General features: G+C 46.2%; 1 pseudogene; it reads right to left on the minus strand.

Moving 5' to 3' along the window:
* Window positions 1–1,479: 1,479 nt before the first annotated feature.
* LOC139235549 (zinc finger protein ZFP2-like) lies at window positions 1,480–14,537 on the minus strand (annotated as a pseudogene).
* Between the last annotated feature and the right edge of the window lie 1,870 nt (window positions 14,538–16,407).

Consider the following 16,407-nt stretch of genomic DNA (forward strand, 5'->3'; position numbering starts at 1 on the left):
TTCCTGGGCAAGGTGGTCGCGCATGCGCCGTGACCCCACCCTGTGCAAGATGGTGGCCAATGACCCCGCTGACCTGGGCTTGTCACCGCTGGGCACACCCAGGGCCTGTGGGCCCTGATTGGGGCCTGAGGCCTACAACGGATGTGTGTGAGCCGCGGAGCCACATCCTACCCTACCCCCACAATCTCCTACCGCCTCTGTGAAGCATCTGACACACTCGAGCTCGGAGCAATCGCCGGATCCGCAGGTTCTTGCTTGGGGCCTGAGGCCTCCCGGGTGTTTAGAAAGCCCCCCCGCCAGGGCCAGGGCTCGCCTGAACCGCCTGCCGCATCCACATTCCAGAATATTCTCTCCGCCTCCAGCCGTTGGGCAGCCCGCGGTCCAGGGGCATTTGACCAGGGCCCACGGCCTGATTGAGAGGAGCTTCCAGCCAATGGGGACCGAGATCGCCGGAACAGTGGGGGCCGAGTGTGATGCGTGCTGGAACGTGCTGACATCATGACGTTAATGCAACTTGATTCTCCTGAGGGAGAGAGGCTGGAGGTCAAGGTTGATGAAATTCTGTGCTGCCCTTGACTTCCCTTGCTCCCCAGTGCAGACCAGGAGAGGTTGCACATTCCAGCTGCTCACTGTGGGGGTTGTCAGCTGACGCAGGCTGGGCTGCTGGTGGACAGACAGCAGTTAACCTCACCGCCCTGGGCTCCTTCCACTGGTCACTGTACACTCACCACAGCAGCAAAGGCCAAGTCTGCAAAGGATCTATGATGCCCCCGAGGTTGAATAGGCTGCCAACAATCACTGCATACCCTCACACATTGGCCCTTTGGATGGGTACTGGAAGGCAACCAGTGACTGTGGAACTCCTCACTGTAGAGGAATAGGACGGTATTTTGATAGGGTGGGAGGAGGGTCGTGTGGCATTTACACCCCGACGTGGACCAGTTTGGCCAAATGGCTTGTTTCTGAGCTGCACGTTCTACAAAATACCGTGAAAGGTCAAATCAAGGGTATCCGCAACAATAAAAACAAAACTTGTATTTATAAAACGCCTTTAATGTGTAAAACGTCCCAAGGAATTTCACAGAGTATTATGAGACAAAAGCTTGACACCAAGCCACATAAACAGATATTAGGACAGGTGACCAAAAGCTTCATCAAATACATAGGTTTTAAGGAGCATCTTAAAGGAGGAATGTGAGGCGGAGATGTTTAGGGAACAAGTTTTATAGCTTGGGGCTAAGGCAACAGAAGGTTGGGCGATGATTATCAGGGATGCTCAAGAAGGCAGCATTAGAGGAGAGCAATTATCTCAGGGGTAGTGGGGCTGTGGAGTAGATTACAGAGATAGGGAGGAGCGAGGCCATGCAGGGATCTGATAACAAGCATGAAAATGTTGAAATTGAGGCATTGCTTAACTGGGAAGTATGTAGGTCAGCGATGCTTCCCCAGCATTCTAGGCACACACACACCTTCCCTCGTTCACCTGGCCCTTGCTGGATGCGATATTGAATCCTGCGCCCTCGCTTCCACTTGCTTCTGCAAGAAAAAAAACAAAAGGAAAAACATCACCCCTCTGTGAGAGGTCTTCCCTCCATAGGTAAAACTTAGCTTATCTGAATTAGATTCCCCGTCCCGAATGCTTGAGCAGGAACTCCTATCTGTTTAGCTCATCAATTTTATTTTCACAAAAACTTGTGTCCAGCCTTTGTTGTTTAACAATACAAAAGTTATCTGCAATGCGTTTACAGCAAGTCCGTTATCTTCCCCCTCGAGCAGTCTGTCGTGGAAGATAACACATGATTCCAAATCATTCATTCCAAGCATTTGTTTTTAAAGTCTTAAGTTCAATTTTGTTACCATGCTGTGGCATTCAAGATTCATTACTGCATATAAGAAGTTGAACATTACTGGAGTTCTTCTCTTTTGTTCCAGAAAAGTTCAAGGTCGGTAACACCTTTAAGTTATTTCCATTTTAAACAAACCTCTTGGTAATCTTGCACAATCATCATCATCTTCATAGGCAGTCCCTCGAAACGAGGATGACTTGCTTCCAAGCCAAAAAGGGATGAGTTCACAGGTGTTTCAATGAAGGACCTAATATTCCGGATCCTGAACTACATGTTGAAGGGTGGAAGATGCCTGTGTGCGTAATAATTTATCTCTGTGCAATTGATTAGCAAATATTAAGAATGATGTGCTTTATATACACACACACACACATATACATACACGCATATATACATAGACACACACATACATACATATATATATATATATATAATAAAGAGTCAGGGACTCCACTTTCTCTGCCTCTTTATAATTAATGGGACAGTCCAGTTTATCTTGTGTTGGGAGACTTTACGAACCGAGCTACCATTACCAGTCGCTCCCTTCTGTACTGTGCAATGATTGTAAAGCTAATTCAGTGACTTGAGCCATTCTAAAATGTCTCACTGTTTTTGATGATACATTTCACTTGCTTGTCTAATTTGGAAAGAGTTCAGAATTGTGCATTGTGACGAAGTTTTTCTTTACAGGTGGAGTCAAATTTGTTTCAAAATATTCTGTTCCCACCCTTCCCCAACTCCCCCCCCCCCACCCCCGCACCTCCAACCCCCAATTTTTAGAACACTGCAGTACTGACTGGGACGGTCACAAGTTCGATCCTTGATCTGGGCTGTTAGTTGAGCTCAGCCAAGGCAGCAGTTCACAGGTTATAATCGTCCTCTGTACAATTGGGAAGTGTGTGGATGTCATTTGAGGACAGGATTTGAGGCTGTGATGCCTACCACAGTGGAAATCCTGCTGGCACTCACTGAATCGACTGACCGTGAGGCACTAGAGGTTAGCTAATGTCTGTGGAATTGCACCGAGCCAGATTCAGCACTTTCTGGAGATAATAAAGCTCAGGCGATGAAATGAATGTTGATTTTAGACAGTAAATGTCTAGAATAAGGAATTTAGGAGGGACAGGAGGGGACAGAATGTTCCATAGAATCTAGAATTGTCTATTCTTAATTTATATCCTGTACTTAAAGTAACAACGTTTGTAACCACCATTTATTTGCAGGGTATTAAAAGGGGAGGATCTGCAACTGGGAAACGCAATCCATACATCGCGTCAAGATTTGACAGATTCCCCAGATTGATCAGGATCATCTTATCATCAGCCTTTGTAAAAACACCAATCACAGCGGGGAGAAATAGGACACATATTCTGTGTGTTGGTGCTCCTCCAACCAATCGTTCAGCCTGTGAGACTCGTGCACCCACCTGACTCAACACTGTAAATGTGGGGACAGCGGGAATGGATGCTGTTGTGCGTGAAAAGAGATTCCGTCGCTCATCTCACCAACTGACATTCGAGCAGATAGATAACAAACTTTCTCCTGTGAATATAGAGCTTGGTTATTAGTCCGTGATGTGTTCACTTATTCATCTTGGTAACTCTAAACCTTTGCCAATTATTTCATGTAATCAGTTTACATGTACATATTTTTAAAAATGCATTTGCTGAGTGGATTCAAATTTAAATTGAACCCAGGTTTGCAGGCGGGGTGCTCCATTCACACATCGAAGGTGAGAGAGATGCTGTGGGGCACATGCTAAGTCCAGTATCTGAAAGTGATTACCAGACTGGGAACTTGTCGCGGAGAGTAACTGATGGTATGAGAACTGTAATAATCCAGAATTAGAAAGGAGAAAATGCCCAAATTGGTGCAGTCAGTAACATGACATCTGTTAGTCCCCTCTGATCTTGGAGATATCAAATATCGACACACTGTGTTATTTGAAACATGAAAATATTAAGCTCTAGCCCAGTTATAGGTTATTCACATCAACAGAAACAAACCCCAAGTGATACAACAAACATGATTCAATCAGGATGCGATTAACAGCAGCAAAAACAATAGAATCCAACCCCTGCAGTCACTTGTGAACTCGCTGGTGTCTCAGCAGGTGGGATGACTGAGTGAATCCCTTCCCACACTCAGAACAGGAGAACGGCCTCTCCACAGTGTGAATTCGCTGGTGTGTCAGCAGGTGGGATGACTGAGTGAATCCATTCCCACACTCAGAGCAGCTGAACGGGCTCTCCCCAGTGTGACTGTGACTATGCATTTTCAGCTTACAAGGTTGGGTTCAGTTCTGCAACCGCTGTGCACAGAGTAAGAATAAAATCAATGAGCTACCGATTCTCTCCGCTGGACAATGGGTCTTTTGTGCTGGCCCAATAGGGTGAGACGGGCTGGCCGAATAGGGTGAGCCCAGGCTGGCCCAATAGGTGAGTCCAGGCTTGCCCAATAGTGTGAGCCGGGCGGGCCCAATAGTGTGAGCCCGGCTGGCCTATTAGGGCGTGGCCAGGCTGACCCAATAGGTGAGCCCGGGCTGGCCCAATGAGGTGAGCCTGGGATGGCCTGGGCCAGGTGAGCCTGGGCTGGCCCAATAGGGTGATCACAGGCTGGCCCAATAGAGTGAACCAGTTTGGCCCAGAGTCACCAGACAACAATCACCAGAACAACAAGGTTCCCTTTCAGGGGCCACTGATCTGGGCACAAACATGATGACCAATAAAACTGACAGACACCCTGAAGCCCCGCCCACCCAATGTCCCTGCCGTGTCGAAACTCCGAATGGAGCACTTGCTTTAGGAGGCTTGTATTGGGAATATGGACAGCAGAAATTGTAGAGTACACTCCATAACGCCTCATGGTTGACCTTGTCAAAGGCCTTCGTCATGTCAAAGAATGTTGAACCAAAGCCTCAGTCACTGACACCAAGTTCCTCCCATGTGATATAAACCAACCCTTGTCACTGACAACAAGTGGACTGGGAAAATATGTTAGAGGATAAGACTGTAGAAATGCATTGGCAAACATTTAAGGAGATATTTCATAACTCTCAGCAAAGATTTATTCAAGTGAGAAATAAAGATGCTAAGAGAAGGATGAACCATCCCTGCCTAACTAAGGAAGTAAAGGATGGTATCAAATTGAAAAAAGGCATATAATGTTGCGAACGACAGTGGAAGGCCTGAGGATTGGGAAATTCTTAGAAACCAGCAAAGGACGACGAAAAAAATGATAAAGACAGTGAAGATAGCAGATGAAAGCAAATTAGCAAGGAATATGGAAACAGAAAATAAGAGCTTCTACAGGGATATAAAACGGAAACGAGCAGCTGAGGTCCCTTAGAAGGTGAAACTGGAGAATTAATAATGGGAAGCACGGAAATGGCAGAGACTTTAAAAAATAATTTTGAATCGGTCTTCATGGTAGAGGGCACCTAAAAACTTCCCAATAGTTGATAACCAAGGAGCTATTGCGGGGGGCGGGGGAGCGGGGGAGCAATCACTATCAGTAGAGATCAAGTACTAATCAAACTAATTGGACTAAAGACGGACAAGTCCTCTGGACTTGATGACATGCATTCTAGGGTCTGAAAAAAGTGGCTGCAGAGATAGAGGGTGCATCTGTTATAATCTAACAAAATTCCCTAAATTCTGGCGAGGTCCCAATGGACAGGAATACCGCAAATGTAACATCCCTAATTAAAATAGGAGTGAGACAGAGAGCAGGAACCTATAGACCAGTTAGCCTACCATCTGATAGTGGAAAAATACTGGAGTCCATCATTAAGGAAAAGTAGCAAGACATTTAGAAAATCATATTGCAGTCAAGCAGAGTCAGCATTATTTTATGAAAAAGAAATCATGTTGACAAATTTCCTGGAGTTGTTCGAGGATGTAACGAGCGAAGTGGATACAGGAGATCCAGTTGATGCTGTATATTTGGATTTCCATAAAGCATTCCATATGGTGCTACACAAAAGGCTAATGCACAAGCTAAGAGCTCATGGGGTTGGGGTTAATGTATCACCGTGGATGGAGGATTGGCAAACTAACAGAAAACAGAGAGTCGGGATAAATGGATCATTTTCAGGTTGGCAAACTGTAACTAGTGGAGTGCCACAGGGATCAGTGCTGGGGCCTCAACTATTTACAATTTATATCAATGACTTGGATGAAGGGACCGAGTGTAAAATAATCAAATTTGCTGATGATACAAAGATAGTTGGGAAAACAAGCTGTGAGGAGGACGCAAATAATCTACGAAAGGATATAGCAAGGCTCAGTGAGTGGGCAAAATCTGGCAGATGGACTGTAATGTGTTAAAATGTAAGCTTATCCACTTTGGTAGTACAAATCAAAAAGCTAATTATTCTTTAAATGGGGACGATTACAAAATGCTGCAGCACGGAGGGATCTGGCGGTTCTTGTAAATGAAATGCAAATACTTAGCATGCAGGTACAGCAATAATCAGGAAAGCAAATGGTATGCTGGCCTTTATTGCAAGGGAGATGGAGTATAAAAGTAGGGAAGTCCTGCTATAAATGTACAGGGCGTTGGTAAGACCACACCTGGAGCACTGCACACTGTTTTGGTTTGGACTTGACTCCATTGCCGTGCCAGGGGTTTTGCTACACCAGATGGGGGACACCATTTGGGGATACTGATTCCCCACCAATTCCCATTCCCCTTCTTTCTGGTGGATAATGGAGGGGCCGCTGTGTGTAATGTGCAAGTCAGTAAGAATTGTCAGCAAGCTCTATCTAATTGGAGATTATATTCAGTACAAACGTTTACATTATTGTAGATTGTGTACCAAAGATCAAGGTAGGATTAAAGTAAAAGTTCATAATTTTATTTTTGAGAGTTGCTGAATTAAGGGGAAAGATAACACACAGAGTTTTTAAATGGACACTGCAGCCCCGAGAACACAGCAATATATCCAGAATATTAAGGTCCAGCCCAGTTTCAGGGTTATTATCAGCAGAAACAAACCCCAACTGTGAGAATGAACATGGTTCAGTCGGGATGTGATCAACAGCAGCAATAACAGCAGATTCTAACCCTTTGTGTTACTTGTGAACTCGCTGGTGTGGCAGCAAGTCGGATGACTGAGTGAATCCCTTCCCACACTCAGAGCAGGTGAACAACCTCTCCCAAGTGTGAACGCACTGGTGTGTCATCAGGTGGGATGACCGAGTGAATCGCTTCCCACACTCAGAGCAGGTGAACTTTTTCTCCCATGTGTGAACTCTCTGGTATTTCAGCTGGTGGGATAATGCAGTCAATCCCTTTCCACACAGTGATCAAATGAATGGCCTCTCCCCAATGTGACTACGTCGATGAATTTCCAGTTCTGACTGCGATCTGAGTCCATTCCCACAGTCACCACATTTCCACGGTTTCTCCGTGGTGTGGGTGTCCTTGTGAATCTCCACGGTTGGTCGATCAGTTGAAGCCTAACCCATGTGCAGAAAACGTTTACAGTTTCTCGGTGCTTTGTATGCTGCGATGTTTTCTTCAGGCTGTGTAACTGGTTAAAGCTCTTTCCACAGTCCGTGCACTGGAACACTCACTCGGGAGTGTGTGTCTCGGTGCCTTTCCAGTCAAACTGATGTTTGAAATCTTTTCCCACAGGCAAGACAGACAAACATTTCTCCTTTCACTTTCAAAGGCCGATGATATTCAGGTCCTGATGCATCGAGTGACTCTGTCAGATCTTGACATGATGTTTGGTTTGTGTTTCCTGTCTGAAAATCTCCCCTTCTAATACGCTGTAAAATGGGATAACAAAACTCATCGCTGTCAGTACAGGACAGAAATTCAGGATGTACTCATCTAGTTTCCATGGAACATGCCTATCACCCTTGTCCTTCCAAAGCTATAAATCCCTCTCCCACACGTTGGCCCACCTGCTGTGCTGAAATCCAAATCAACACAAGTTTCGAGACAGTTTCTCCTCCGCTCCCAGTTTTCACTACTAATTTTGGTTGGGTTCAGGTTTACACTCACTGGTTCCCCTCCTTCTCCTTCCCAGAATGTGCTGTCACTGGCTGGGTTCAGTTCTACACTCACAGGTACACTTCCTTCTCCTAAAGGTGCTGACTCTGGCTGGTTTCAGTTCTACACTCACTGGTTCCCCTCCCCTGAATGTGTTGAATGTGGCTGGGTTCAGTTCTACATTCACTGGTTCCCCTCACCTGAAGTTGCTGACTCTAGCTGGGTTCAGTTCCAGACACTGATATCATTCACTTTGTACCTGCACCAAGATGGCCGCACATTGCACTGTGTGACTAACTGAATCAAGATGGCGGAGCCCTGAACCTGCCTTCCTGCACCAAGATGCCCGCTGTTAGCCTGGGCCTGTGATTGGGAAAAAGACCCGAAGCTGCAATCGCCGATATTCTGGTTACTATTCCGGGCTTGCGGAGGGTACAGGTTGTTAATGAAGCCTCCCTTACTCCCTGGTGGTCCATTATTCCCCTTCGTCCCACTGAAAAGGTTACCTCTGTGGAGCCTGCCCGAAATGTGTCTCCTCCACTGTTACACGAACCGCGCATACTCCAAACACAGCCATGACCAGCACCGGCGCACTGAGCTCCTGGACTCTGCGTGCGGCACATTCTCCCCCGCAGGGCATGCTGGATACATAAGACCATGAGAAATAAGAGCAGGAGGGGGCCACCCGGCCCCCGGAGCCTGCTTCCGATTCAATAACATTGGACGGGACAGTCTAGGGGGGGCTTTACTCCATAACTAACCTGTGCTGTACTTGCTGTGGGAGTATTTGACGCGACAGTATCGAGGGAGCTTTACTCTGTATCTAACCCGTGCTGTACCTGCCCTGGGAGTGTTTGATGGGACAGTGTCGAAGAAGCTCGAATCTGTAGCTACCCAATGCAGTATCTGCTCTGGAATGCTTGGGGCAAGGTTGAGGAAGATATACTCTGTATCTAACCTGCTTTGTACCTGCCCTTGCAATGTCTGGTGGGAGAGTGTTGAGGGAGCTTTACTCTGTTTCTAAGCAAGGCAAATATATCCTTCCTTAGATAAGGCGACCAAAACTGTGCACAATTCTAGAGAGATTAGAGAGAGAATTACAATGTATCTACATTGTGCTGTAGCTGTCCTTGGAGCGTTTATTTCGACAGTGTAGAGGGAGCTTTACTTAGTGTATAAGCAATGCAGTACCTGCTCTGGGAGTGTTTGATCGAACAGTGTAGAGGGAGATTTACTTTATATGTAACAAATGCTGTATCTGCAACGGAATGGCTGGGTCAGGGTAGAAGGAGATGTACTCCGTGTAACCTGTGCTGTACCTGTCCTGGGAGTGTTTGATGGGGCAGTGTAGAGTGAGTTCTACTCCGTATCTGACGCTGCTGTACCTGCCCTGCGAGTGTTTGATGGGACAGTGTAGAGGGAGCTTTACTCTGTATCTAAACACGTGCTGTACCTGCACTCGGAGAGTTTGATGGGACAGTGTTGAGGGAGCTTTACTCTGCATCTAACCACGTGCTGTACCTGCCCTGGGAGTATTTGATGGGACAGGGCAGAGGGAGTTTTACTCTGTATCTAACCCGTGCTGTACCTGCCCTGAGAATGTTTTGTGGCAGGGTTGAGGAAGATATACTCCATGTCTAACCTGTACTGCACCTGCCCTGGGACTGGTTAATGGCAAAGTGTAGAGGGAGCTTTACGCTGTATCTAAACCATGTTGTACGTGCCTTGGGAGTATTTGGGATATTGTAGTCTGAGATTTACTCTGTATCAACCCTGATAGTGTTTGGGACAGGATGGAGTGAGATTTACTCTGTATCTATCCCGTGCAATACTGGTAGTTCTGATATCATTAGTAGTGAAAATGCTAAAATCTATTATTAAGCACGTAGTAAGTAATAACACGGTTGGGCAGAATGAACACGGATTTATGAGAGTGAAATTGTACTTGACAAATCTGTTAGCATTTCTTGAGTTTGTCACTCGCAGGATAGACAAGGGCGAAGCACTTGATGTAGTTTATTTAGATTTACAAAAGAAATTCAATGAGGTGCCACAAAAGGGATTATTAAACAAAATTATCGCTCGTGAGATTAGGGGTAATATATGAACAAGGATTGGTTAACGGTCAGAAAACAGAGAGTAGAAATAAACGAGTGATTTTCGGGTTGGCAGGCAGTAACTGGTGGGGTGCTGCAAGGATCGGTGCTTGGGCCCCAGCTATTCACAATCTATATCAATAATTTGGATGAGGGGACCAAATGTAATATATCGATGTTTGCTGAGGCTACAAAGCTAGTTGGGAATGTAAGTGTGAGGAGAAACATAGAAACATAGAAACATAGAAACATAGAAACATAGAAACATAGAAAATAGGTGCAGGAGCAGGCCATTCGGCCCTTCTAGCCTGCACCGCCATTCAATGAGTTCATGGCTGAACATGCAACTTCAGTACCCCATTCCTGCTTTGTCACCATACCCCTTGATTCCCCTAGTAGTAAGGACTTCATCTAACTCCTTTTTGAATATATTTAGTGAATTGGCCTCAACAACTTTCTGTGGTAGAGAATTCCACAGGTTCACCACTCTCTGGGTGAAGAAATTCCTCCTCATCTCGGTCCTAAATGGCTTCCCCCTCATCCTTAGACTGTGTCCCCTGGTTCTGGACTTCCCCAACATTGGGAAAATTCTTCCTGCATCTAACCTGTCTAACCCCGTCAGAATTTTAAACGTTTCTATGAGGTCCCCTCTCATTCTTCTGAACTCCAGTGAATACAAGCCCAGTTGATCCAACCTTTCTTGATAGGTCAGTCCCGCCATCCCGGGAATCAGTCTGGTGAACCTTCGCTGCACTCCCTCAATAGCAAGAATGTCCTTCCTCAGGTTAGGAGACCAAAACTGTACACAATACTCCAGGTGTGGCCTCACCAAAGCCCTGTACAATTGTAGCAACACCTCCCTGCCCTTGTACACAAATCCCCTCGCTATGAAGGCCAACATGACATTTGCTTTGTTAATCGCCTGCTGTACCTGCATGCCAACCTTCAATGACTGATGTTGCATGCCAACCTTCAATGACTGATGAAGAGAGGTTTCAAAGGGATAGAAACAGGCTCAGTGAGTGGGCAAGAACATGGTAAATGGAATATAATGTGAACAAATTTTAAGTTAGATACTGACAGTAAAAATAGAAAGGCAGAGTATTTATTTTAAATGGTGAGTGATTGGGGAATGTTGGTGTTCAGAGGGACCTGGGTGTTCTTGTATACAAATCGCAAAAAGATTATATGCAAGCAATTAAGAAAGCAAATGGTATATTGGCCTTTATTACAAAAAGATTTAAGTATAAGAGTAAAGACATCTTACTGCAATTATAAAGGGCTCTGGTGAGACCACACCTGGAGTATTGTGTGCAGTTTTGGTCTCCTGACGTAAGGAAAGATAAACTTGCCATAGAGGGAGTGGAATGAAGGTTCGCCAGACTGATTTCTGGGATGGCGGGATTGTCCTATGAGAGATTGAGTAGACTAGGCCTATATTCGCTCTCGTACAGAAGAATGAGAGATGAGAGGCGAGGCCCACATCCCATGAACAAATTTTTAAAAAGAGATGTGAGGTGTTTAAATTTGATCAAGGATACCAGCCAAATTATTAGAGACACTCCCTGTCCTTCAGTACCTGTGTCCAGGGGTGAAGCTGATGGGTTTATCTGATCATCTTTGGATTAACTATTGTGATCATTGAGCTGAGCACCTCGTGCTAGCATCAAACACTCTCCAGTCGGGCACAGCGCGGGTTAGATACAGATTGAACCCATCGGTCGCTCCCCGACACAGATACTGAGGGACAGGGAGTGTCTGGGACAATGACATTTCGCACTCAATAAGGTATAAATTGATCCTGTACCTCTCCCCATTAATCCTGAGCTTCACACGGGTCAAATACTGCTCCTGCTTCCCTTCTTGTAACAACACTGAGCTCAACACAGACCAAAATGATCAGGGCTCAGGGAGGTTGGTTGTTAGGCACTTTAGTGATGTCATAAAGCAGGCCATCTGCCCAGCTAGTCCTCTCCATGTCCCTTTAAATGAGGAGAACTGGGACATCCTGTCTCAACACACATCCCTCTGTTCATACTGAGAATCCCAGGGAAAGGCCCAAGGCCCATAGTGTGGAACACAACCAAGGGGGAAAGAGGAGGAGAGCTGGGATATCCTGTCTCAACACACATCCCCCTGTTCATACTGAGAATCCCCGGGGAAAGCCCAAGGCCCAGAGTGTGGAATACAACCAAGGGGGAAAGAGGTGGAGAGAAGGGGACGTAAATCAAGGAGTGGGGACTGAGGCCCACCAAGCTTCAGTTTTAGAGCCTGTAGACTTCAGGAGGGATCAGCGAGTTCTGTAGTTTCAGGATCCAGGGAGAGAACAATGAGCAGATGGGGAGACTGGTGTGGATTCCAGCACAATGAGGATGCAGGGCGAGAGAGATTGTGTCGGGCCGTGTATTAGGGGTGTGGGAGGGACAAGAGAGGAAAGGTCAGAGGAGCAATTACTGCAGCAGTGTCCATCAATAGTGAGAGAGAAGGTGGGGGTCAGAGTGGGCCCTGGACAGGCCGGTAAACTGTTTGTTTGCTGTGACCAGCTTTCCTTCTGTCACAAATAGCCTCCTTTAGCCCAGTGACACAAACAGCCCATTAAACGCCCAATGTCCTTTGGTCTGGTGAGGTCTCCCTTTGTGAAACATGGGTTGCTGTTAAAGCTTCTCATTCTGACTCACTAGTGAGAGAGTATCCGCTGTCCCTTTTATTACATGGGCTTCATCTTTGCCGGTATTGGTAACACGCCCGGGATCACTAAACACAAAACCCAGTCTGTTAATCACTTTCAGCTACTTGACTTATTGTGTGCCCCACAGCATCTCTCTCACCTTCAATGTGTGAATCGAGCATCACGCCCGCAAAGCTGGTTTAAGTTTATTTCCACGCAGCAAATCTATTTATGAAAAGCCTGTCGGCCGATGAGACACTGTTCAGGTGCCAGTGTGCTGCTGGTTTGTCCGGCATTTTGCCTGCAATGGAAAATAACTGAACATTTCTCCCAGTGTAACCATTGCTGTAATGAAATGTGTCTTTTAATCAGCCTCACGTCCTTGCTCATGTCTGCTGCAATTGTGCAGAAAGGGGATGTGTGAAGAGATGGTGTTTGTATTGAGATGTGAAACAAGGAAACGATATCTGTGTGTGGCAGTGACACAGCCTTGTGGTCAGAGGCAGAACCATGCACCGATAGCCTTGTGCTTATGGTTTGAGCATCGGTCAGTTCATGAATGCTCAAGCTAAGAGGTGCCAGGCATTGGGAGCAGCGGCAGTAAATAAAATCTAAATGCAAATTCCGATGTAGTTTATCTTCATTTATTCCTATTTTAATGGCTTTTGCTGAATGTGTCCCATGCCAAGTGCCAGGATATTGGATCAGGCCCACCCGAGAAAATGAGTTTGACATCCTGATTCAACCGGATTCCCCCATCCACATCCTGACAACTTCTTTACAAACTCAAGCTAGTTTGTAAGACATGACCTTGTTTTCCGGAATCCATGTTCAGTATCTCTAATGGCCCCTTCACTTTCCCCATGATGGAAAACAGCATCTCTCAGGATCCCTTCATGCACCTTCCCAGTGATGGAGGTCACGTTGATGGGCCTTCAGTTCCCGAGCTCTGACTTGTGCACAATTGAAAAATGGGATCTACATCGGCTGCCTTCCAATCTCAGGGAACAACCCATGAATCTACTGAGCTGTTGGCGATATGGGCAAGTGGCTGGCAGAGCACCCATCCCATCTCTTTTAGCACCCTTGCGTGGATATCATCCACACCTTACACTGTCAAGATTAACCCGCACGGGTTGCTGTCAGTGAAGAGAGATGAGAAAGACCAAAGTGCCATTTGCCCCTCTCAGTATGACCCTGAAGAGCTGTGTCCATGCTGAAGTTCTTCCCCCATATGATCCTCCCCCCAGCTTGTCCTCTCTGAGCTCCAGCCAGGTGATGCTAAATACTCGGGTAGGAAAGAGAAAAATCTACAGCAATGTGTTGAAAGCAACACGAATTTATTTGTCTCCATCCCAAATATTAAACTGCAATCCAGTTACAGGAGTTTTCATCAGCAGAAACAAACCCCAACTGTCAGAATGAACATGGTTCAGTCGGGTTGTGATTAACAGCAGCAATAACAGCATAATCCAACCCCGACAATCATTTGTGAACTCGCTGGTGCCTCAACAGGTGGGATGACCGAATGAATCCCTTCCCACACTCAGAGCATGTGAATGGCCTTTCCCCAGTGTGAGCTCGCTCATGCCTCAACAGGTGGGATGACTGAATGAATCACTTCCCGCAATCAGAGCAGGTGAACGGCCTCTCCCCGGTGTGAATTCGCTGGTGTGTCAGCAGGGTGGATGACTGACTGAATCGCTTCCCACACATGGAACAGGTGAACGGCCTCTCCCCAGTGTGAATTTGCTGATGTATCAGCGGGTTGGATGACTGAGTGAATCCCTCCTGACACTCGGAGCTGGTGAACGGCCTCTCCCCACTGTGAACTCGCTGGTGTGTTTCCAGCTGGGACGGGTAGTTGAAACGTTTCCCACAGTCCCTACATTTACACAGTTTCTCCCCAGTGTGACTGCGCTTTTGTCTCTCCAGTTTGGATGATCGGCTGAAGCCTTGTCCACACACAGAGCACGTGTACACTTTCTCCCCGCTATGAACAGTGCTTTTTGTATCCATAGTTGCTGGATGATAATTCATTCCCGATGAATCGAGTGATTTCGTCAGATGTTAATCTGATGTTTGGTTTGAGCCTCTGGTCGATAAATCCTCCCATTTTAATACCCTGAAAAGTGAATTTCAGTCAAGAAAAAGGGTGGATGAGAGAGAATCCACAAAAACACAAAGGCACTTTGAGAAATCCAGCTTAATGAATTTGGTAATTTGTGGGACCAGCACTCGAAATAGTAACTATGAAAATTGCCAGTTTGTGGTAAAACCCAACTGGTTTATCATTGTCCTTCAGGAAATGGAACCCACCTTCATTGACAGCCCCACATGGGGAATTGTTGGTCCCACTGGGCCCGGAAATACTGGGGGTGAAACCCAGCAGCTTCTCCTCCATCTCCACTCCAGCTCAAACAGATGCAACAAACAGACCCACACAGGAGGCCAGGTATCCAAAGCGTCTTTCTAACATTGCAGCATAGTTGAGAGGCGATTTATTCTAATTTGTCCGAGATTTGTAGACTTCAGATTCTAGATTTTACAAAAGAACATAAGAACAGAAGAATTAGGAACAGGAGTAGGCTATCTAGCCCCTCGAGCCTGCTCCGCCATTCAATAAGATCATGGCTGATCCGGCCGTGGACTCAGCTCCACTTACCCACCCTCTCACCGTAACCCTTAATTCCCTTATTGGTTAAAAATCTATCTATCTGTGACTTGAATACATTCAATGAGCTAGCCTCAACTGCTTCCTTGAGCAGAGAATTCCATAGATTCACAACCCTCTGGGAGAAGAAATTCCTTCTCAACTCGGTTTTAAATTGGCTCCCACGTATTCTGAGGCCTTGCCCCCGAGTTCTAGTCTCCCCTACCAGTGGAAACAACCCCTCTGCCTCTATGTTGTCTATCCCTTCCTTGATTTTAAATGTTTCTATAAGATCACCCCTCATCATTCTGAACTCCAACGAGTAAAGACCCAGTCTACTCAATCTATCATCACAAGGTAACCTCCTCTTCTCCGGAATCAGCTGAGTGAATCGTCTCTGTACCCCCTTCAAAGCCAGTATATCCTTCCTTAAGTAAGGTGACCAAAACTGCAAGCAGTACTCCAGGTGCAGCCTTACCAATACCCTATACAGTTGCAGCAGGACCTCCCAGCTTTTGTACTCCATCCCTCTCGCAATGAAGGCCAACATTCCATTCGCCTTCCTGATTACCTGCTGCACCTGCAAACTAACTTTTTGGGATTCATGCACAAGGACCCCCAGGACCCTCTGCACCTCAGCATGTTGTTATTTCTCCCCATTCAAATAATATTCCCCTTTGCTGTTTTTTTTTCCCAAGGTGGATGACCTCACACTTTCCGGCATTGTATTCCATCTGCCAAACCTTAGCCCATTTGCTTAACCTATCCAAATTTCTTTGCAGCCTCTCTGAGTCCTCTACAATACCCGCTTTCCCACTAATCTTAGTGTCATCTGCAAATTTTGTTACACTACACTCTGTCCCCTCTTCCAGGTCATCTATGTATATTGTAAACAGTTGTGGTCCCAGCACCGATCCCTGTGGCACACCACTAACGAACTCGAAAAGGACCCATTTATCCCGACTCTCTGCGTTCTGTTCGCCAGCCAATTCTCTATTCATGCTAATACATTTCCTTTGACGCCACATACCTCTATCTTGTGCAGTAACCTTTTGTGTGGCACCTTATCGAATGCCATTTGGAAATCTAAATACACCACATCCATCGGTACACCTCTATCAACCATGCTCGTTATATCCT

The sequence above is a fragment of the Pristiophorus japonicus genome, chromosome 23 (genome assembly GCF_044704955.1).
Source record: "Pristiophorus japonicus isolate sPriJap1 chromosome 23, sPriJap1.hap1, whole genome shotgun sequence".
In the NCBI taxonomy this organism is placed as follows: domain Eukaryota; kingdom Metazoa; phylum Chordata; class Chondrichthyes; family Pristiophoridae; genus Pristiophorus; species Pristiophorus japonicus.